The sequence below is a fragment of the Prorops nasuta genome, unplaced genomic scaffold (genome assembly GCF_024137725.1).
Source record: "Prorops nasuta isolate Cenicafe-Biocafe unplaced genomic scaffold, Cenicafe_Pnas_1.2 PNAS00001, whole genome shotgun sequence".
In the NCBI taxonomy this organism is placed as follows: Eukaryota; Metazoa; Arthropoda; class Insecta; order Hymenoptera; family Bethylidae; genus Prorops; species Prorops nasuta.
Genome location: NW_027116798.1, coordinates 14,547,338 through 14,556,832, shown reverse-complemented (window position 1 = coordinate 14,556,832; position 9,495 = coordinate 14,547,338). Strand labels below are relative to the sequence as shown.

Below are 9,495 nucleotides of genomic sequence, written 5' to 3'. Positions count from 1 at the left end.
TAAAAATGGTAAATTACCATATAACTTACCTAGTTTATCTTCAGAATATCTTGATTTCGAGCTCCCGAACATGAAAACTGCTTCTTTGGCTTCGAATTTTTAGGTTTCCAGCCTTGCATTTGCAAACGTTACCAAGGGCCGTTGTAATTTGGGAAAATTCAGGGCTGGAAACAACAGAATTTGAAAACGAAAAAGCATTTTTCATGTTCGGGAGCTTGAAATGAAGACACTCTGAAGTAAAGCTAGATAAATTATATAAAAATTTATCATTTTCGTATGGAATTACCGTCTACCTAGAATGATTACTGCTTTTTTGCTTTCAAATTCAGGGCTGAAAACCTCAGAATTGAAAAGAAAAAAGCATTTTTTATGTTCGGGAGCTTGAAATGAAGACACTCTGAAGTAAAACTAGATAAATTATATAAAAATTTATCATTTTCGCATGGAATTACCGTCTACCTAGAATGATTACTGCTTTTTTGTTTTCAAATTCTGAGGTTTCCAGCCCTGAATTTTTCAAAATTACAACGGCCCCAAACCTTCGGGGGCCGGTGTAATGTGAAAAAATGCAGGGCTAGCAACCTTAGAATTTCGAGACAAAAAAGCAGTTTTTATGTTCAGGAGCTCGAAATGAAGGCACTCTGAAGTATAACTAGATAAATTATATATATGATAATTTGGTAGGTGACATTTTCGCCTACAACTTTTCTTTTAATGAGTATCGACTCTATGTATTCGTAACTTATGACATGGCGCTAGTGTTAAATAATAAGGTTGGCAAAACTTAAAAGAAAGTACGGCTCATTTATGAAAATATTTTGAAAATGTCGTTTTGACAGCAAGAGGTTATATGCGCCAGATATTTCGGCAATTAAGTGAGTTTTTTATTGTTTAGATTTAATTAATTAAATAATAGGTAAGATTAAGTACTTTGTATTATTTTTCAGATTAAAGTAAGGAAGATAATTAAATTGATGTCATTGGAAGATATAAATACTTGGCAAACATTTAAGTAATCAGATGAGTATATTAATTACATTACCTGAATTAAATAATTAATAAAAGATTAAATACTTTGTGTGTTATCGTTTTTCAGATTAAAACAAGGAATACTTCAGAAAAGATGCCAATAATTATGATGCAAGGACTTTCTCATTAATAAATTGAGTACTATTAAATTAATGTTCTCAAAACAAAAGGTAATTTAACAGATATTACATAAAGTAGCCATGTAAATGGTTGACATATACTGTATTATACCGAATAATCAGTATTTTCATATAATAATACTACGGTAAGGTGTAGGTGTATATTTATAGCATTCTAGCCTTTACGTAGTAATATTGAATGCATATAATGATTGTATGTATTTTTCAGTTAATACTAACGTCTGTCAAGAATCTTCTTTGTTATTCAAGATTAAATTACTAAGCCAATAATGGAAAATTTAAGATATTTCTTTAAAGTTAGAAATTTTATGTTGGAAGAAAATAGGAAATAGCAGGTATAAGCAGTATAAGGCACTTAGTTATTACGTAAGTTATTTTTAATATATCTACATACAATAAAATATGAAAACAAGCAAAAATAACATGTTATTTAATAATTGCATTGCTTAAACACTAAAGTTCTTTTGTTTTTTTCTAGATAAAAGGCATTTTCTTTGACAGTGTTCTTCCTCACAATTATCACACCATACGATCCCAGAGTGAAACCCTTTAGTTAGTGAAAGGAACAGCCAAAACTTAAATTATAACAAAGTGTGCAGATGTGACTAGTAACGTTTAAATTATTTTAATTTTAAAGTTAAAAACAGTTTTTAAAGACTGAAATATTATTCAGTAATATATATAATAACAGTCATAAATCTAATAAAAACTATATGATTGAACAATATAGATAACGTGCAGTATAAACATACATATATATATAATAAGATATAAAATGGCATAGCATATGGATAATGAAATATTTATACGTATCTTCAATGTTAAAAGGAAACACAAAATTCACAAAGGATTAAAATTGATTGAAAACAAAGAATTTTGTTTATTCAATATTATTCTTCGTGGATCAAGAAATGGCAACAACCCTGAAAAAAAATGTTAATATTAATAATTTTATCAGATTAAGAGTTATTTTGAAAATTGTATATGGCATGTTATTTTTATTGATGATAATATTAATATACCATTTCTTTCCAAATATTATACTACTAATGCACAAAATGTAAATAATTTATTACTGCTCTTATTTAATGATGTAATTATTTAATTTCAATTAACACAAAACTGTAATCTCGGGACTAATACCGCATGACAACTAGGTGACTTATTAAGTATGATTATTCGTTTACTATATGATAAGTGATTCATAGAATGTATGGTATGGAACAAAATAAGTTTATAAACACCTTAGGATCTTACGAATGATAGTCATACATAATATGCCACCTGTCGTACGCGATATTAGTCTCTAGTTTACAGTCTTGTGAAATGGACATTAAATAATTCATCATAATTATTTACGGTATAGCTACTGTTACAAACAGTTATTGTTTGAAAGGTACGTACGAAATTTGAATGTGTCTATACACCGCCTATAAATCAATAAAATCATGTTTAAAAATCATGATTTTGACGCGTCCTTCCTTATAGAGCATATGAACGAATTCTGATGTTCCTACTATTAAAGCAAAAATAATACGTAAAATGTTTAGAATGATTTATTGTACAATTATTCGACTAAATAAGCTGTTTAAACTCTTAATTACTTTTCTATTTATACATAACAGAAAATTAAAATTCGTCCGTTAAAGTATATACTTGATGTTCAAATCATGAATATCACGGTTAAAAAACAATATAAGATATACGAATATTGTAAAAACTTTAAAATTTTTGCAACGGTACTCATTTCAGTAAGTTTTACTATAATTAATCAGATATAATTTCTCAAGAATTTGCATAACTTATTCCAGAACTATTTATATAGGTGTCTAATTTTCTTTACATTCGGATTTAGCATCTATAAGAATAAATATAATAACTTTAATTACAAAGATGAGTCGAAGAATTTGTTTATATAAGACTAAAATTTATAAAGATGGACAAATGTACAATATAAAAAAAACATACAAAAGGAAAAATGGCACATCGACTACGTATGTATTAATAAGAATAAGTATAATGTTAATATATGGTATCAAAAATGTCTCCAATGATATGCATAGTGTGCTTGATAATTTTATATGGTTTTTTTTATATAGTTATCTAAAATGTAAAAATGATGAATGTCCAGGCACTGCCAAATTTATTGATAACGAAGAAAATTTCCCACAACTTAGAATACACAACCATCCTGTAGATAAAAATAAACATACAGAGGCAAATTTTAGGAAGGAAGTCAAACAGTATGTTCGAAATATCCCATGTACTGCAAAAGATGCTTATGATGAAATATCATTGAAGTAAAGTTCTATAATTATTTTAAATACATCTAGGCTCTTCAATATATATACTTATGAAAATACTTGAATATTTCATGAGCGATATACATTTTAAAAGAAAATCTTCTAAGCAAATGATTAACGTAGATTCATTTTGCAAAACGATAATCATATTTCACTCTTATGCTGCGATAGATGTCAATAAGTGATAGTCATTTTATATTTTTTAATTGGAATTACCTATATACGTGTATAATCAATTTCTTCCACGAGTTACGAAGATTTGAATTTGAAAATATACGTAGATGAGAATCTGTATGCGTATATGTGTGCGTGTAGCGATTCGCACGAAACTTTAGCTAAATTGATGATCAAAATACATACATGTAATTTTAAATGGTAATCCCTCGTAAATACGTTGGTGAGATTTCAAATTAGAGCAAGCGGGATTTGGAAAATTCTTGAAAAAGCTTCAATAAGTGTATATATATATTATAAAATAGAAAGTTCCATTTAAGAAAAATAAAGTTGCATTCACTTCACCTTTATTACTCCACTTTCAGCCAATTAATTATTAAATAGATCTTCGTAAATCTTGAAACTATTATTTGAAAGATTTTTTTATTAAAATGCATTCGTTCATGAGATATTTGCACAATATGTATTAAATACTATAGCACACTATAAGGGTAATGAAAGATATAATTTACAGAAACTGTAAAGGTGCAAAAACATTATGTTTTAAAAAATTTAGCAGAACTATAAGAAGTTGGAGGAAGGATAATAGTATAAAAATCCCTGTTTTAATTGAAGATTTTGAAAGAATATTGTCATCAAAAGAATGGGAAAAATATTTAAATTTCCAAATAGGCAAAGAGAAACATAAGCTAGAAATATTGGAATATGTAGAAGGAGATATAAAATTTATTATATTATACGATAAAAAGATAATAAATTCTTTAAAAAACTGTCAGATATTTTCTGCAGATGGGACTTTCGACACTACTCCTAGATTAAAAAATATATACCAAATAATCACAATAATGACCAATTATGGAGATAAGGTAAAATAGAGTCTAAGTTGGCTTAGAAATATATTATATTTCAAATTTATATGAATATACAGTTGAAACTATAATTTAAAATTGATAAAATCTAGGCTATTCCAATAATTTGGGCATTGGTTAATAATAAAACAGGGCGCTTATATGATAAATTATTTCAATTTATAAAAATAAAAATTCTTCATAAAGCTAAGCCCAAGATTTGGATTACAGATTACGAAAGAGCACTCCAAAATTCGATAAAAAGAAATTTTTCTACAAGTGAATTAACGGGATGTTATTTTCATTTCGTTTACGTAAGTGGTGCATCTAATTAATAGAACCTCTATGTTAATATATAATGTTGGGATTGTAAAAAGTATCCAAAAAGAAACTTTGTAAACTATTATTTCTCGTAAAATTTTATTTTAATAACATTGATGGATAAGCTCTATTACAAAAAATTAAATTCACTTTAATTGACTTCAACTAAGATTTGATGTTGTTTTGCATGAACCTCTCTCTCTCTCTCTCTCTCTCTTTGATATGTTTGAGATTCACCTAATTTTCAGAATGTTAGAAAAAAAGCGAAGCAGTTAAAACTTTTAAACAATACGAAAATATTAACTGATAGCATGAAATGCAAAATATGGACGTTTTTGAGAAAGTTATATAATATTCCTCTCTTGCCGCCACATCTAATGAATAAAGGTTTTCAACTAATATCACTAGACATATCAAAAAATAAAAATTTAAAAAAACATCTTTTACCATTGCTTAAATATTTGAAAAACTTTTGGATGCAAAAGATTGATAGAAACACTCTTTCTGTGTTTAAAAAATACGTCAGATGTAATAATAAACAGGAAAGATACCACAGGTGGTTTAAACAAACATTAGGGCAACATCCCCATGTTTATAAATTTATTAGTATGTATGAAAGTCACTACGATTAATTGATGTAGTGGATTTGTTCAAATAACACTAAATTAGGTATTATCTATAAAAAATTTAATAACTTGTCTTTTTGTAGTTCGATTAATAAGAATAATAAAATTATATAAAATTCAGCACATGAATAAGAAATATAAAAATGAAAGAACTAATATTTATAATACCTGGCTTAATAGAAAATGGAAAGTTTTTGATAACCTGGACGAAAGCCAAGAAACACAAACTATTAATAACTTTTTAAATGAATCAATGTTTAAAAATAAAAGTTTTATGTTGAAATTTAAGAAATTATGTAAGAATTCAGGTATATGTTTACACCTTACAAACGTAACACAATCTTATACACTTCTTAACTTATTGGTAAATAATAATTACATCATTAAATAAGAGCAGTAATAAATTATTTACATTTTGTGCATTAGTAGTATAATATTTGGAAAGAAATGGTATATTAATATTATCATCAATAAAATAACATGCCATATACAATTTTCAAAATAACTCTTAATCTGATAAAATTATTAATATTAACATTTTTTTTCAGGGTTGTTGCCATTTCTTGATCCACGAAGAATAATATTGAATAAACAAAATTCTTTGTTTTCAATCAATTTTAATCCTTTGTGAATTTTGTGTTTCCTTTTAACATTGAAGATACGTATAAATATTTCATTATCCATATGCTATGCCATTTTATATCTTATTATATATATATGTATGTTTATACTGCACGTTATCTATATTGTTCAATCATATAGTTTTTATTAGATTTATGACTGTTATTATATATATTACTGAATAATATTTCAGTCTTTAAAAACTGTTTTTAACTTTAAAATTAAAATAATTTAAACGTTACTAGTCACATCTGCACACTTTGTTATAATTTAAGTTTTGGCTGTTCCTTTCACTAACTAAAGGGTTTCACTCTGGGATCGTATGGTGTGATAATTGTGAGGAAGAACACTGTCAAAGAAAATGCCTTTTATCTAGAAAAAAACAAAAGAACTTTAGTGTTTAAGCAATGCAATTATTAAATAACATGTTATTTTTGCTTGTTTTCATATTTTATTGTATGTAGATATATTAAAAATAACTTACGTAATAACTAAGTGCCTTATACTGCTTATACCTGCTATTTCCTATTTTCTTCCAACATAAAATTTCTAACTTTAAAGAAATATCTTAAATTTTCCATTATTGGCTTAGTAATTTAATCTTGAATAACAAAGAAGATTCTTGACAGACGTTAGTATTAACTGAAAAATACATACAATCATTATATGCATTCAATATTACTACGTAAAGGCTAGAATGCTATAAATATACACCTACACCTTACCGTAGTATTATTATATGAAAATACTGATTATTCGGTATAATACAGTATATGTCAACCATTTACATGGCTACTTTATGTAATATCTGTTAAATTACCTTTTGTTTTGAGAACATTAATTTAATAGTACTCAATTTATTAATGAGAAAGTCCTTGCATCATAATTATTGGCATCTTTTCTGAAGTATTCCTTGTTTTAATCTGAAAAACGATAACACACAAAGTATTTAATCTTTTATTAATTATTTAATTCAGGTAATGTAATTAATATACTCATCTGATTACTTAAATGTTTGCCAAGTATTTATATCTTCCAATGACATCAATTTAATTATCTTCCTTACTTTAATCTGAAAAATAATACAAAGTACTTAATCTTACCTATTATTTAATTAATTAAATCTAAACAATAAAAAACTCACTTAATTGCCGAAATATCTGGCGCATATAACCTCTTGCTGTCAAAACGACATTTTCAAAATATTTTCATAAATGAGCCGTACTTTCTTTTAAGTTTTGCCAACCTTATTATTTAACACTAGCGCCATGTCATAAGTTACGAATACATAGAGTCGATACTCATTAAAAGAAAAGTTGTAGGCGAAAATGTCACCTACCCATTGATAAATACAGGTAATAAAATGACATGGGATTCAAACATAAAAGTGAAATACTTTGCTTCGCTTAACAGTTGAACTATTATTTAAAATTTCAGCATTAACTTTCCAATTAGTGGTAAAGTGTTTGTTTATAACAACAGTAAAATGTGTCTAACCACAGCACTAACAAACTGCCAAACTATCTTAATAGTCACGAATTGAAATTCTTATGATAAGTCATTTTTGTAAATTGTGTTACACTTAACCACACACAAGTTTTCTTTTATCTATGTGTAGATATTTGTAACTAAATAGGAAGCAGAGTTTATAATGGTGGTTTATCATAAGTGTTCTAAAATCTGATTAACCTTATGTCATAGTACTTTGTGTCTTAAAAGTCACAAGGATTGAAACTCTAATACGTATAATCCTTTTAAATTGCTTCGTAAACTTAGTCAAGAGTTTCATATGCTTTCTGTCAGAATTAATTAAATATTTTTTTTTGAAAATACTTTTGAATAATTTATAAAAGAGTTTATCATTATCATTTGTGATTATTATAAATATTTTAAATTATTACAAAATCTTTTTTGATGATATAACTATGATTTCATTTTTGTATATATCTTTGCTATAATGTTTTCATTTCTTGTAAAAATTTGTGAGCTACCTGATAATATACCATCATATGTTCATTAGTTTTGAATTGTATAGAAGGAGATTAATTTTTCTTATTATAAAATACCAATATTCATAGTAAACATTTTTGAAAATATACTTTATATATTTAAAGATATAATATCTTGTTTTGAAGCAGTGAATGAATTTATTTTCTAAAAATTATATGTTTAAAATATAAATATAGTGTTTCGACGGTAAGTTCATATATATATATATATAACCGTCGAGACACTACTTTCTCTTTTTCAATAGGTTCGACCACTTTAATCTCAAAAAAAATATCAATTGGTTATATTTAATGATTTATATATAGATAGGCATGATTTTTACTACCATTTTGTTAAATATTTAATATTTACAGTAATTAACGTTTAAATTGTCGTATGGATTTTTAACACGCAGTATAAATTGAGTATACTAGTTAATTGTACTAAATTTTAAAAACGTTCCAGACATTTCATGGTCAGGATATTAATTTATATTTTTTTTAAAGTATTCATAAAAATATTCATTCTATTACTACTTCCCAGCAAACAGATATTCTAAATCTGCAACAATGTAGATATTGGTATACCCCTAGATGCCGAAAACTCTGCATGCTGTTTATGTAATTTTAGGGAGATGTGCCTTTTAAGAGTTAAAATATAAGATACTTAGCAATCTTTGTAAGATTGCGGACTAGCATGATTTCCTCAAATCGAAATTTTTACGAATTACTAAGATTTTAATAATATTATTTGTATCTTTTATTTAACTTACTCGTGTAAAGATAATATTCAATAGCGCCTGTGTGTGCGTCCTTGTTTCACTCTTAAAAGATAAATTTTAGTACCTGAAACATCAAAAATAGCCACAAAGTATACATAGTTTTGATTTCGAATCATGTGTACCATTTATCTTTATTAAATTTTTACTTATCTAATAATTGAAGGTTCTCTTTGCTTTTTAACCTCTTCTCACTGTTGATGTACATATTGGTGTTCAAACAGTTTTCACTATTGTCCAAGATAACTATTCACAAATATGGTCATTTTAAACACAATCTAATAATAAATATATTATTTAACATATAATTATATTACACTCACTATAAAAATCAATCATATATCTTGAAAAATAAACATGTTTAAAACTTCTATCGTTGGCTCAATTTGTGGTTTCAGCAGCGTAATGGTAAGAAAATGGCGAAGGGTAGACTGAGAAGAAAGAGACAAAGACAGTTTTATGTACAGATACCGCCAGACATGGCGTCCTACTTTACAATACTCTCTGCATACACATAATATACAAAAGCTGTGCGGAAAATATACTAAATTAGAACGCTATATGTGGCGGCGTCTGTACGCCAAGTTAGTATACAGGCAGTGCCAGAAATGGCGTTCTATACTTTAGTATACCTTTCGGATACACATACTAAGCGGAAAATCGAGT

At 26.6% G+C, this 9,495-nt stretch overlaps 2 long non-coding RNA genes across 2 annotated transcripts; one reads left to right on the top strand and one right to left on the bottom strand.

Moving 5' to 3' along the window:
• The first annotated feature begins 815 nt into the window (after nt 1–815).
• LOC136775868 (uncharacterized) lies at nt 816–1,829 on the top strand. Its single transcript, XR_010823003.1, has 4 exons — nt 816–875; nt 948–1,199; nt 1,378–1,535; nt 1,648–1,829. It is a non-coding gene; the product is annotated as an uncharacterized lncRNA (long non-coding RNA).
• Nucleotides 1,830–6,252: 4,423 nt separating this feature from the next.
• Nucleotides 6,253–7,266, bottom strand: LOC136775828 (uncharacterized). The gene is made up of 4 exons (XR_010823001.1): nt 7,207–7,266; nt 6,883–7,134; nt 6,547–6,704; nt 6,253–6,434 (listed from the first exon to the last, which is right to left on the bottom strand). It is a non-coding gene; the product is annotated as an uncharacterized lncRNA (long non-coding RNA).
• Nucleotides 7,267–9,495: the final 2,229 nt, after the last annotated feature.